At 41.8% G+C, this 15,060-nt stretch overlaps 1 protein-coding gene across 3 annotated transcripts in view; it reads right to left on the bottom strand.

The window, feature by feature from the left end:
• Positions 1-15,060, bottom strand: part of CNTNAP4 (contactin associated protein family member 4) — a 253,150-nt gene that overhangs the window by 200,877 nt on the left and 37,213 nt on the right. The gene's annotated exons all lie outside the window — the stretch shown is intronic.

Below are 15,060 nucleotides of genomic sequence, written 5' to 3'. Positions count from 1 at the left end.
ACGGAGGGTTGAAGCCTTCCAAGCAGAGGAATGATCTGAGGGCAGACAGATGCAAGACCCATTTTTCAGAATGGCAGTAATTGGACTGAAGGGAGAGAGAGGGCATGGAGAGGGCGGTGGTCATTAAGGCAGGAAAAGAAAGTGGAGTCAGAGCGTTGAAAGTCTTTCATCCAACGCTAAGAAAACAGCGGTCCAACTTTCAGCATCTGAGGACTACTTAGTGGCTTTTGTGTTGGGCACACATGTGGACCACCAACTTCAGATAAATTAATATCAAAAAGACCATCTGAAATTTTAAATGTATGGAATAAACAGTATTTAAGGTCACTAATAATATGCATGCTTATTCCCACTGGTCTACATGAAGATATTATTTGCAATCTTTGACCAAGCTATACCAGCATAATTGGATAGTTTGACCTGTTTGGGCCACTTCTGTAGCCAGTTGCTTTCACTTCTCACTCTTGATATTTACTCTATAAAATATTTTAACTCATATTAGTAGGTCACTGAGAAAAAGAGAAGATTCTGTGGATCTGTTGGAGATTTCTGTATATTTTGATCAAAGATAGACATTGAATGGAGAACTGTTCTCTTTTTAGCATAAAATCAAACAGTAGGGCAACCAACATGTCCAACCCCAAAGCTGGAAGTTTGAATGTTACAGCTTAGGATATACATTCTTTTTTTTTTTTAATGTTTATTTATTTTGAGAGAGAGAGAGATAGAGAGCAAGCGGGGAAGGGGCAGAAAAAGGGAAATAGAGAATCCCAAGCAGGCCACATGTTCTCAGTGCAAAGCCCTACAAGGGACTTGGGCTCACAAACTGTGAGATCATGACCTGAGCGGAAATCAAGAGTCGGATATTTAACCAACTGAGCCACCCAGGCGCTCTGGGATGTACATTCTTTTCTTTTTTTAATTTTTTTAATGTTTATTTTTGAGAGAGAGAGAGACAGAGTGTGAGTAGGGGAGGGGCAGAGAGAGAGGGAGACACAGAATCTGAAGCAGGCTCCAGGCTCTGAGCTGTCAGCACAGAGCCCGACTCGGGGCTCAAACTCACTCAACCGCGAGATCATGACCTGCGATAAAGCTGGATGCTTAACCGACTGAGCCACCCAGGTGCCCCCGGGATGTACATTCTTAACACACTTACTTGTTGTATGTGGTTCTAGAAACAAGTTTTTTAAACTATGGTAAAGAACTTAGCTGTATTGTGAATATACAAAACAAAAACAAAAACAAACACAAACAAAAAAAAACCATATTTATAGATTTTTTTTTTTTTTAAGCAACAAACAAGTACTGAGAGCACGTCAAACTCTTGGTTCAGGTATTTTGCATCCCAGTCCAATCTGTAAAATATATTCTAATGTTTTTTCCCAAGATCATTGTATGTTGGCTATAAGAGGTAAGCCAGGTAAGTGGCTATAATTCAGGTAAGTGGTATGCTGGTAAGTGTTTAATATGTTGGTCCCTGGGGAGGGTCCAGGGGAGGGAGTCCTGCTTTATAGCATTTGTCAATTCCTGTGGTGTAAATGCTCCCTTGATGGCAGATTTCAAGCTCCCGACTTGGTAATGCTGAGTTGGGAAAAGCTGCTGACAGCGGGCTCCCACAAGCCAGCAGGGTATCGACCACAGCTCAGATAAGCTACTTGGGCAATGCAGCTAGAATCATATTGCAGTCATGAATTTCTCAGTTACAGCCTCGGGTATGAAAAATGCATCTTTTCCCCTAACTCAATCTAATTTTCTCTCTTGAGTTTCTGTTCTCTCTAATGTAGAAAATCAATCTAATCATTTCAGAGGAACTCAGTCCAGTTCATGGATCACTCGGTCAAGTCAGGATTTTATTTCTGTCACCTTAGGCTTCAAAATGCTTGCAGGGGTCTATCTCCCCCTTCTGCCAGCCCTGTAAGCTGGGGACAGGAAGACCACCTTCTGGTCTTCTCCACACACAGTCAAGCAGCCTCCCCTCCCCTCTGCTCCGTGGTGACTGGCCAGGGGTGGGCCGTACTTTATCAGGGCATTCAGGTGGTCTTCCTTCCTCCCATCCCGGGGGTGACCCTTTGCCCGCACCCACTGCTCCAGTCCCTGCCTTCTGCATTCGTTCCAGGACCCACAGCAGCTCTTGGTTCTCCTCACATGCCACCTCGAGCTGCCACACTCTATCTCTGCCACACTACCAGCCCTCCACAGCGCAAGAGGGTGCAGGGCGCTGGTGACTTATCTTGGGGCAGGCAGGCCCCTCTCCGTTGCCCACCCTCCTCACAGCCTTCACATGCAGTTGCCTGAACGTGAGTGCAGGGCTCTGACACATTTCCCACTGTGGACTTAACCTGAGGCAGGATGTCAGGGAAACCTGTCTTCATACTTGCTTGCTCATGTCCAACCCTCCTTTTCTCCTTCCCTCAGCAGGACACGGGGAAAAGGGATTCCTTCAGGCTGCTCAATTCCCCTTCAAATCCTTTATATTCTAGGCCTAAAAAGTACCCACTTAGCTTTGTTCCCAAGCTGTGCCATGACCCCCCCCCCCACCCCTTTCCTTAAGCCTTGGGTGACATGTGTGCCTTGGATCTAGAAGAGGAGAAGGAGACAGCTGGGGACGTCATACCCCTTTCTGCTCCCCAAATCATCTCCCAGACAGACATGTCTCTGAAGGAATTATTATTGTCATTAAAAATGTTTTTGTCTTCCTTCATTAGAGGATTTATGTGCTCACCTTTCCCACCATTAACCAGCGTGCTTTAAGGCAGAAAAGCAGAAACACTGCCCACGTGTTTGCACAATACAGCGAAAAGAACTCCCCACCCGACTTCCCAGTGACCACAGTTTGTAAGGCTGTAACACTGGCACCTGTTACCGTCTGCCGACCATCCTCTGTGAATGGAGCCTCTCCTGTCTACCCAGGGTCACCTAGGTCCTGCTCCACCGCACTGTCCAGTCTGTAATAGCACACCAAATGATCCAGAAAAGGCGTTTCTCCCGCAGTGGGTCACCAAGGCTAACCAGACTGATGAGTGCTTTTGCTCTTATGTAGGCTGAAACAGGATTAAAACTCTGGAATCAAGGTAGTTCTTACACTGAAGAAAGCAGGAGGCTACAAGCATATTCTCATAATAGTTACTCTTCCACATTCAGAGCCACTAAAAAAATACAGGTTTTGATACCGTCTTTTGCTACGAGAATTCTGCAAACAGCTTATTCTACTTTGCTTCCCAGAATGTCAGTAATGAGACGTAATTTTGCCACAAGGAGTGCAACTTCGAAGCATACATAGTTCTGCTCTTTTCCATTACAGAAAAATTCTTAACACTCACACTAGAAAACACTAGTTTCTTTCCGTTTGTAACTCTATTGATATCCTCTATTTGTGGAGACATTATTTGCATTTCTTTTGGCTCTGTGAGCACATTCAAAAGAGTTAATTATGGTCTTTGTCTACTAGGTCCAATGTCTTTGCTTTGTCTATCCAGTGCTTTCCTTATTTAGATGCTCATATGAAGTCACCACATTCAAATACTCACATATCCCAGCTTGTGTGGATTTATTCTTCGTACTAAAATTATGGTCACTTCTTATATTTAGGACATTGTTCAAATTTCTATTTCTCACTTTTTTATTCCATTTATACTTTTAGGCATCAATGAGCTCTTTGTGTATTTGTGCTAACTATAGAATTAATGTCATATAGTATTTATTAGTTTTACTTAGATTAAATAATTAGATTTGTAGAATGAACCAAGCGTTAGCACACAAATTAAGCAAAGATGGGTTAGTTAAGAGAAACTATATTCTGTTAGTAAACGGTAGACAATTCATAGGTTACGTTACAGTTTAATTTGGAAATATTTATGAATATTTTTTATTATTTTTTCCTTAAAACTACCAAATAATCTGCTCAAACACTGCAGAGTATCAGCTGGACTTTTTTAATGTTTATTTATTTTTGAGAGAGAGAGACAGAGACAGAGACAGAGACAGAGACAGAAACAGAGAGTGAGCTGGGGAGGGGCAGAGAGAGAGAGGAGGATACAGAATCCGAAGTAGGCTCCAGGCTCCGAACTGTCAGCACAGAGCCCAACGTGGAGCTTGAACTCACGAACTGTGAGATCATGACCTGAGCCAAAGTCAGACACTTAACTGACTGAGCCACCCAGGCACCCCATTAGCTGGACTTTAGAAAGCACATTCAGAAACATCCACATGTGCAAGGAAAGTGGCATTGAAAAATCTTAAACAGGCAAAAACAAGGTCATAATTGTATGTGCAAATTTATTTTTATTGAGGAAAGCCTCAGAATTACATGACCGGTTATGGCTCTATTAAAATAACCTTGGTTAGAAATCCCAAAATTGCATTAGTGTAGTAGCAATGGAATCTAAAAAAACAAAAAACAAAACAAAAAAAAAAAGGAATAAAAGAGAGAGATTGCAAACCATGCATCCACAGAATTTATCATCTTCAGGAGGAGGGATCAAGAGAGAAATAAAAGGTGATTCTAAGAATGTTAAGCCATGGCGATTAAGATAACCAGCACGAACCAGAAAAAGAAAAATAATTACGAGCAGAAGCTGGCTTGGAGGTGATATATTTAACTTTAAGATATGTTGAGCTTTTTCGTAAAGACAAGACATCTAGAAGGCAGCTGGAAAATTCCAGCAGGCAGTTGAAAATACAAGAAAGGAGATTGTTAGACATGTTTCTCCTCCAGCACAAATGTGGGAATTGTCTGCACAGGCCTCCTCCTGGAGGCCCTGGCAGTGGATCAGCTCATTCTAGGAGGGCAAGCACAATGCCAAGGTCAAGGATGAGGTTTTGGAAAAACCCACATAAACATTCTCATTCTGGCAGAGTCTCTGATCCTGTTTTTCATTTTTATACAGTCAGATATTTTTATATAGTCTATTAAATCAGTTACATTTTATATGGCCAATTATATAGTCCATCTTACACGTGTCCCTTTTATTTCCTACTGTTAATATTCATTACATGTCAACTTTTTTTTAAAGGTACAAAAGATAAGAGAAAAATAACAACCCTCAAATCACTTAAATAGGATTTTGGGCTAGCTTTCTACTTAAATTATTAGACCTTTAAGGACCTGACAATTCCCACTGAGGGAGGAAATCTTTGATATATAAAGTCCTGTTTGAGAAGAAAAAGAAATCCTTACAAAATTGTGTAATTTTTCCACATCTTTTCTCGTGGAATTAGATCTGCAGGGCAGTCTTCAAAAGGGTTACAGTTACAATTCCAATGAGATAATTTATGGGAACAGAAATTACAGATCATTAGACAGCAGATGATAATGACAGACAGACAGAGGATATATGAAGTGACGTCAGCAAGATGACAGAACGGGAGGGGTGCCTGGGTGGCTCAGTGCGTTAAGCATCTAACTTCAGGTCATGAACTTGTGCTTCATGACTCTGAGCCCCTCATCTGGCTCTGTGCTGACAGCTCGGAGCCTGGAGCCTGCTTCAGGTTCTGTGTCTGTCCGTCTGTCTCCCTCTCTCTCTGCCCCTCCCCCACTCATGCTCTGTCTCTCTCTGTGAAAAAGGAACATTAAAAAAAAAAAAGATGGCAGAATAGGAAATCTCCTGCTTGTATCCCCCCTGTAGCAACAATAACTTGGCAACCCTCCATTGACAAAGGTGCCTTTGTGGGCGCTCTGGGACCCAGCTGCAGTCCAGGAACAGGTCTGCCCTCCCAGGGACCCACCGGGAGGCACACCTGACCGCAGCCCTGAAGGCAAGCCCTCCCGTGTCCCCACGTCCGTGGGAAAGGACATTCGACAACAGCTCTGTACCTGGGCTCCCACGCCTCCCGGCCGCTCTGGACAGCAGTTCTGCCCTGCAGAGACCGGCCAGGCCCTCCTCACTGCTCCATCAGGAAGCAGTCGCACCCGTCCTCCAGCAGGTCAGCCCTCAAACCTCGGTCTGACTGTGGATCTTGAAGGGGTCCTGGGCCCCATTCCAAACCCTCTCAGCTGCAGCCCGAAGCAGTCGTGCCCACTCAGGCACCCCGAGGGAGACTCACGCCTCACCCGCACACGCCTCCAGAGGCAGGCCTGCCTGCTTTCACCGTCCTGGACTCGGAAGCGGCCCTGTGGCTCGGCTCCGGCTGCTCTGAGCCACAGTCCTGGAGCAGCCCTGCCCACCCAGGGTTCTGGCAAGAGACATGCTCTTCCATGCCCTTGAAAGCAGGCCTGCACACCGGGCTGTGCACCCTGACGTGGCCATTTCGATCAGTTCCAGCCCCTCTCAGACACAGTCTGGGACCAATCCTGCAGCCCAGGGCCCTGTCCGGTGACACTCCTTCAGGCGCGGACAACAATGCAAGGCTGTACATATCACGAAAAATCAGGCAGATAGGACACCACTGAAGGACGAGGACAGGAATAAACTTCCAACGACTGACCCCAAAGAAACGAAGATCTACAAATTGCCTAACAAAGAAGTCAAACGACCATCAGAAAGAAGCTCAGTGAGATGCAAGACAACCCGGACAACTGAACAAAATCAAGAACACAATGCACGAATAAAATGAGAAGTTAGCCTCATTGTGATGCATCTCAGAACTTTCCACCCTAAGGACCAAGCGGGGAAGATTTTCTCCATCAGTTTTTGTCCTCTGTTGGTCAAGATTAGCCTCACAGGCAGACAGTACTCCCCATACTCCGCTGCCAGGATTTTAACGCCCGGTGGATTCGCTGGGAGCATCCAGGGAGCCATGGGCAGGAAGCTACAGGTAAGGGGTACAATCTCGGACCAGGCCCTCTTGCACCTGTCGAGAGTTGGACTTGCTCCTTACCATGCTGGCCAGAGAAAGAGGTGTGGCTGAGGGGACGTGTCACCCAAGAGGCGGCCAATAGATTACAGCACATCTTTAATTACAATAGTCTCTAAAATGAGTGTATACAAAAAAAAGATGGTTTTCTATGGCTAGCTACCTTCACGCTTCCTCTCCTCGAGAAGATGCTCCGGATTCTTCTGCACGGTAGCAGACTAGAAAGCTCCAGTTTGGTTATACAACCCACCTGCTAGCAGAGCCCTCGTGCCTTCCAGCCAAGACGGTGTATTCTCATTCTGAGGCTGAGTCCCAGACCCCTCCACACATACATGCTAACATTCTGTTTGCAGTATTTTGCATTTATATTCATGAGAGAGAGTGGCTTTTAATTTTCCTTTCTTGTTTGTCCTTGACGGGGTTTGGTATCAAGGTTATGCTGGCCTCACAGAAGGAGTTGGGAAGTATTTTGACTTTTTTTTTTCTGTCCTCTGGAAGAGAATGTGTAAGATTAGAGTTTTATCTTCCTTAAAAGTATCTTGGAGAATTCACGTATGAAGGCATTTTAGCCTGGAGTTTTCTCCACTGGAGCGTGTGAATTATGGATTCACTATCTTTAACAGACAGAGGGATATTTAAATTTTCCATTTTATTTCTTGGTACGACTTTTCAGGTTGTGTTTTTCAAATCATTTTTTTTCAATCCATTTAAATTTTCACCATCATTAGCAGAACATTTGTTAAAGTGTCCTCTTGCTATATTTTTGTCTTATTGGTTGTATTCTACGTCTTTATTTCATTAATGTACTTTTCTTTTTTTCCTTTCCTTTTCCTTATTTTGGTTTAATCTGCTGTTTCTTAAGCATTTCTTGAGAAGTTGAAGAACTAGGCAATAAATGGATCATTAATATTTAGTCTTCTGTCTTGTGTAATTTGTGCAAGTCAAGCTATCAGTTTGGACTGAGCTGCATCTCAATTTTGACCCGATAGCCTTTTGTTATCATTGAATTAAAATGTTTCCTAACTTCTGCTGAGATTTCTTTTTGGAAAGCATACTAATTAAAGTCCACACCTTTCTAGGTTTTTTAGTATTTCCTAATTATTGATTTCTAGTTTAATTCAACTGTATCCACAGTATTTATTCTGTCTGATTTAAATCCTCTGAGATTTATTCAAACAATTTTTTATGGCCCAGAATAAGTTTAAGTAAATATTCAAAGGTACACTGCCTAAGAATGTATATTCTATAGTTGTTGGGGGCAGAGTTTAATGCATCCTGCCCATTAAATAAATATAATTACTACTTATTTATATATTTTGTCAAATTTGTTCACTTTGCTGTTAAAATCTTCTGTATTTTCACTACTTTTTTTGCCCACTTCCTTGATAAAATACAGAGACAGAGAGAGATTAAAAACCCCTTACTATGTTTTATGTTTCAATTTATATTGTCTATTTCTCCTATCATTTCTGTCCATTTTTCTTTATATATTTTGAAGCCCTGTTATGTGTTGCAGAAAATATCAGGCTCACTATATGGTATTTCCTTTCTCTCCAGGATCTTTGCCCCTGAAGGCCTGGCTATCTTGGGTTTTTATCAGCTGTCTTCAAGCAGTTAATACTTTCTGGTTGGTTTACTAGTTTCAAAAATGCAGCTGTTACAGACTGAATGTGACTCCCCAAAATTCATAGTTGAAGCCCTAACCCCCAAGTGATGGTATTTGGTGCCTTTTTGAGGTACTCGGGTTTACATTAGGCCTTGAGAGTGGGACCCTCATGATGGGATTAGTGCCCTTTCAAGAAGAGGAAGACAGAGATGGCTCTCTCCACACAGACGCATCAAGGAAAGGCCCTGTGAGCACACAACAAGAAGGTGGCTGTCCACAGCTAAGGCAGGCTCTCTCCAGGAGCTGAATCTGCCAACGTCTTGATCTCAGACTTCCCAGCCTCTAGTACTGCAAGAAAGAAATGTCTATCATTTAAGACCTCCAGTCTATGGTATTTTGTTACAGTGGCCCAAGCTCAGACACGAACTTTTCTAAACTGATCACACACCCAGCCGTCTTGTTCGGCTCGGTTTCTTTACCATGAAGTAGGACAAAATCTTAGGTACGATTTTACCATCCAGAGTTTCGTGGGGGATCAGGCAGCGCGTGGAACTTCACTTGAAACTGATTGGCTTCTTCCCCTTCCTCACCCTGCTTCCTCCACTCCCTCACTGTTTTCTCCTGGGAGCTACCCCCTAACAAACCACTGGCACCTCAGTCATCACCCAGAGTGTGCTTCTGAGACAATACAACCTAACACACCACCTGATTACTTAGCTCACGTTTTTCTCCTACCTATATGTGAAATTTCCCTACTCAGCCCTGTGAAAAATGTTAGATATACACAAAGAAATATGTTAAATATTAATGATAATTGTAAATCTCATGAACGTATTTTAATTGACCAAATTTGAGCCATGGTATCAATTTCAGTAGGATCACATTTATGACTTGAATTCCTAGATCCTATGGCAGCTTAAGACATTTCCTAAGCCAGGAACATTCTGTGTCTCCTAGTTTGAGCGGAATTAGAAGAACAATCTGCCTTCAGGGACTCTACTTACCTTCTTCTTGAAGGGCCATCAATATCACTACTCACTCTCTCCATTACCAGAGTGAGTTAGAAAGAAAAGGTATTGCGTATAGAGTATTAGAAATGAAAAGAGTGTCATAGAATTGTCATAGAATTTAGAGATCTTCAAATTCCACCCCATACTTTTATAGGAAAGGAGAAAAGAAGAGGTAATTTCATTTCCTTAATGCAACTTGCTATTTAGGATGACGATCTAGTTTTCATGTTTCTAAAACCATGTTTTCTATCACTATAAATTGCTTAGGGTTGGCTACTTGGCACATTCACTCAGGCTACATTATCAGGTTGATTTAGAGCTGAAAAAAAGTACGCTACAGGGCAGACAAAGACGATAAAGGTAAGTTAGAGGGATGACCAAGACATTGGCAAGAGACTTGAGAAGGAAGGGGGCCCAGAAAGGAGGGCAATATCCAAAGTAAAGAGAGGGCCAAGCGACCAAGCAGACAAGCACCTCTGGTGTTAAGTCAAGTGAATCAATAGAAGAGTAGAAGTGATTCTATATTAATCACAGAAATGATAGCAAATTCTCCCCTGCTTTAATGAACAGAGGATATAGGTATACGGAGAAATAAGATGTAAATCTTTACTCATTTTTTTTCTACCTTCTCAAGGCCAGCACACAAAATATAATCTATAAGCATGAATCACACACCACGGACCATAAAATTGATCTAGACCTTCATTTTCCAAACCTTTTCCAAAATGTTAATCTCCTTGGAAGTTCCTGTGTAACTTCATAAACCAATTTCCAATTGCTAAAAAAGTAAAATATTTTACATAAAGGCATCAGATCGCCCTAGTTCACAAACTTGGACTACGATATAGAAGAACGTACTTCAAGCTAATACTGAACATAAAAACATAGTTTTTGTTTTGCTTTATAATTAATCAGAAAAAAAAACCAACACTTACTACCAGAGTTATATGGAAGCCTGAATTCCCCAAGATTATCCTTGTAATTTATATATTTGGTCCCATGAGGTCTGCTAAAATGTGGTTAACTGGCAGGGCACACTGAACAGTTTAACGTTCTCTTGGGACTGTGCTTTTCTTATCACCATACCAGAGCCAAGATTATTTTCAATAGAGCCAATACCATTTCAATGCTATCAATAAAGCCAAAACCATTTCAGTACTATCCCTATACTTCCAGTAGAAAATTAGGAAATTAAAGCACAGTGGTTAAATACTTTTCCCGTCCTTAAGTAAGAAGTAGTAGTCATTTAAACCCAAGAATGGTGAATTGGTCTCAGAGATGTCTAATACAGAAGTGTCTGCTTTTCACCTAAAATTTTATGATCCACTGGAGTGAGTAGGAGAGTAGGTTAGCTGAGGTTCAAGCGTGCTGGAGAAGCACGTGTTCTGTGACTACAGGGGTAATTCTCAGGGATCTGACTCTTCCGGGATCTAGTCGGGTTTCAGTGCTCTCATCTCAGTGTTAAGAACTGTACATCTCCTAGTCCTGGAGATGAATTACGGCATGAGACAGAAGAATTGGGCAGAGCTGGTAAGAAGGCATGTATTCACTGCCTGAATCAACGTGGACGTGCATGCCCCTTGCAATTCAGATAATTGTTCAGGGACCATGGGCTTACTCGGGCACCTCAGATTTTGGGGTAATGGGAAAGCAGGTGATATAGAAGCAAGCAAGCTGGTAATATCTTTTCTTCTCGAACAAACTACAATAAAAGGCCATCCCCATATGCACCAAATCCATATTCTTCTCAGTCAGGAAGCTTGCCCACACCATCTCTGGTCCTAGGGACCTCTATGCACATTCCTGACCCACACCCACTGTACCAATGAGGCTGCCCTTTCTTTAGGCTTGAGGTTTTTTTTGGTGCTGTGCAAAACCCATCTCTTATTCTTTTCCTCATGAAGAAAGTATTGGTTATTAAGTATATTAATGCTATCATTTTAAAATGTGATAATTATAAAAGATTTTCTGCAATATGTTTAACAGCAGGAAACATTCACCTCATCTGTCCTCTTAAGCACTGACATGTAGCATGCATACCTTGGGGATTTATCTTTTGGGTTTTAATTTAGGCATAATAGTTGTATGTGAAGAAGCACAATGATTTAGGGCAGTAAGAATCACCAAATAATTCTGCATAGAATGTCATAATTATTCTCATTAGGAGTACATCCGAAAATGGGAGTTCTCTCTGTCCATTAGCCAAATATGCTAATTTCTCTACAGATAGATGCTTGATGTTAACAGCAAATTCTATGGGCATGGGGAAAACATTGCTCGGCAGGCATTTAGAGTGGAAGGGTTTAACTGCAGTGAAGAAAAACAGACAATGGAGGGGTCCCTGGGTGGCTCAGTCGGTTAAGCGTCTGACTTCAGCTCAGGTCATGATCTCAGTTCCTGGGTTTGAGCCCCATGTCGTGCTCTGTGCCGGAAGCTCCGAGCCTGGAGCCTGCTTCAGATTCTGGGTCTCCCTCTCTCTCTGCCTCTCCCCCACTCATGCTGTCTCTTACACACACACACACAAAATAAACATTTAAAAATTTTAAAGAAAGAAAGAAAGAAAGATAAATAGACAATGGGAAAACAAAGACAAACATTCAACTTTTAGGAAAATAGGATATATTCCGACCTTACAGAATAGATGACAGAAAACTTGCAGAATTTTTCAGTTATGGGAGCAATCTGCTATATAAATAAACACAGGTACATATGTATATCTACACTCATACCTATAAATACACGTAAGTATGATAGTTTTATTTACTGCTTTATGATTTTACATGTGTACACAAGTATATCAGTTGGCAGTAACCCATTTCCTAGGTTTCTCGAGTACATCAAAACTAAAACTTTCATTTGGATTACACTGCAGCCTGAGGGACAGTTCTGCATCTGTGGCCTCATTATATTCTGTCGTACGAACACACTTGGACTATCAAATGGCACGCTAGAGCCTGTCTGAACTTGACATGGACACTAGTTAACTTTAGCTGCCAATCATCATTCAAACTACATGGAAGCTGCAGCAATATGGCAGAATATAAAGGCAGAGAGAGATTTCATTCTAATACGTAGCCAGTATTAGCAGGGATGGGTTTTTGTTCATCTGTGTTGTTTACCCTTACATCTGGATTATATTCCTCTGAGCTATGAGATCTTTCAGATTCAAACTTGGAGGCATCCTCCCAGTACGAACAAGTACGGAGAAGTCCTTTCCTCAGGGGCACTCTTCCCAGCTTCCCAGGACTGCTTTAACTAAATATCACTAACTGGGCAGCTTAAAACAACAGAACTTATTCTCTCACAGTTTGGGAGGCTGGACATCCAAAATCAAGGTGTTGGCGGGGCCATGCTCCTCCCCTTGTAAGCTTTAGAAAAGACTCCTTCCCTGCCTCCTCCTAGCTTCTAGAAGTTGCTGGCGATACAGACATTTCTGAGTTTGAAACCCCATCATTCCAACTTTTGCTTCCATTTCTACATGTTCCATTTCCACATGGCCTTCTTCTCTCTCTCCGTCTCTTCTGTCTCTGTGTGTCTCCAAATCTCATTCTCTTTACAAGGCCTGATCTGGAGCTCACCCTAATCCACAATAACCTAAACCAATAAGACCTCAACTTGATCACACCGCAGAGACTCTAGATCGAAATAAAGTCACATTCATAGGCATCAGGGTTAGAATTTGAATGTATCCTTTTGGAGGACACAACTCAAACCACAACAGCACTCAAGTGGCAAAATTAACTTAACATACCTCCAAAAATGTTCATTTTTCTTCATCCCTCCTGAGAGATTCATTATGTTCAACAGTATCTTTTTCTGGTCTTCTTCTCCCGCCCCGGGGCCTAGTTATTTTCACAGTTACCCATGGCATTTATCTCATGGATGGAGAACAGCCGCTGGATAAGCTTGATTCTTCGTTTCTTGCTTGTTTGTTCTTTGGCTCTCAATTTTCTAGATTCCACAGGAAAGAGGTCACTCTATCCGTGTTTCTGGGAGACCTAGGCCTTTATTTGTTGATTCAGTTTATTTTTACATGTGACCTGCTGACTTGGTTAAACACCCTTCCACAGCCTGATCTAAATATACTACAAGGAATGTTGATAGTAGAAATAACATATAGCCTTTAATAAATCACTCAAGAGCTGACATTCCTTTGTGAACACTTGATGTAATTAAGAGGGAAGAAAAAAGAAAAACTAAATAAAAAAGAAAAAAATGTAATCAAGTAGGTTGACAACCAGCAAAAGATAATTAAAATGATCCTGTTTTGTTTCTCCATTTCATTAACATGCAAATGAGATTCATGAAGTTTGATACTGTGGTTCACCAAGAGCCAGAGAAACGAATTAAGAATGAAAATGAGTCTCACCGGCGGAGACTTCTGACGAGTCTATAAATTAATGAAAAATACGATTTGATCCGATTCATAACTTATATACATTTTGTGTGATTTATTGAATCTCAGCAAATGAAATAAAGATAAATAGTTAAATTAAATTTTGTATCCTTCCATGGGCCAAATCCTAGGAAAGCTCCTATTTCTCAAATAGAGCAGTGGTAAATGTTATACCCTGCCTTACTTTGGAAAGGAGTATAAGAGAGAGACCTCACTGCAAGATCACTGCTGTGATGTCAGCATTCCTGCTTGGAGAAGCACAGGTTCAAGAGTTGGACTGGTCTGCAGAGGGGCTAGGAGAGCTCACTTGCCTGTGGTCAGGAAAGAATTCAGAATTGCAAATAGGGAGAGAGAGTCCAATAACCCTCACTCTAAGGCAAATAAAAGGAACGGACAAGCAGTATCTACACAAATATATCCAAGGCCCCACAAATTCCCTATTTGATCAAGGATCTCCATTCTTACTCTCCAGTGATGCTTTCACACTCAGATACACCCATAGGTGACTGTCGCAAATAATATGAGATGACATTTTAAAATAAACTTAAATTTATTAAGTCATGCTAAGGTGTTAGATATTTATCATGTGTACCAGATGGCAAAACACAGACACACACACACACACACACACACACACACACACACACACACAATTTGATCTATGTGTTACATCCAATGTGCATCATGCTGAAACACTACAACAGCACCGAGGATAACATCAAGGAGAAAAATGAAAAGAAGTGGCTGACATATGGCATGCAAGAAGGGGATAATAAATGAGCAAATCACGGTTTCAATAATATATGATGTCGATGTCTATTTTTTCCATGGTTGCTAAAAACGTTTTCTGTGTGAGAACTGCCAAGCCTCTTTCTATAGAATGTGAGTGCAGATGGCTTTTGCCTTCACGTATTATGGAAAGGGGCCATGATGATGCTGTCTCTAAGTGCACAGAGTTTCGAAATTCTCTCTTAGTTCAACGGCAAGTTGCCTTTTAATTATCTGCGCTTTCCCTTAAACATATTCAAGCGATCAAACACAACCTACCTATGAGACTGTCAACAATATGAACTGCATATTCCTAGAGGAGCATGAAACTTATTAAGTTCCCATTCCTCCACAGGAGAGAGAATCATGCCATCTACACTGAGAATTGCGCAAACTGAGGGCTCCTTATTTTTAAATAACTAGCGTCTTTGAAAATTACTTCTCACAAGCTTCCTGTTTAACTTGAAATAGGGGGTCAATTAGATTTT

Source organism: Panthera leo, chromosome E2 (genome assembly GCF_018350215.1).
Source record: "Panthera leo isolate Ple1 chromosome E2, P.leo_Ple1_pat1.1, whole genome shotgun sequence".
Lineage (NCBI taxonomy): Eukaryota > Metazoa > Chordata > Mammalia > Carnivora > Felidae > Panthera > Panthera leo.
This window is presented reverse-complemented; position numbering and strand designations above follow the sequence as displayed.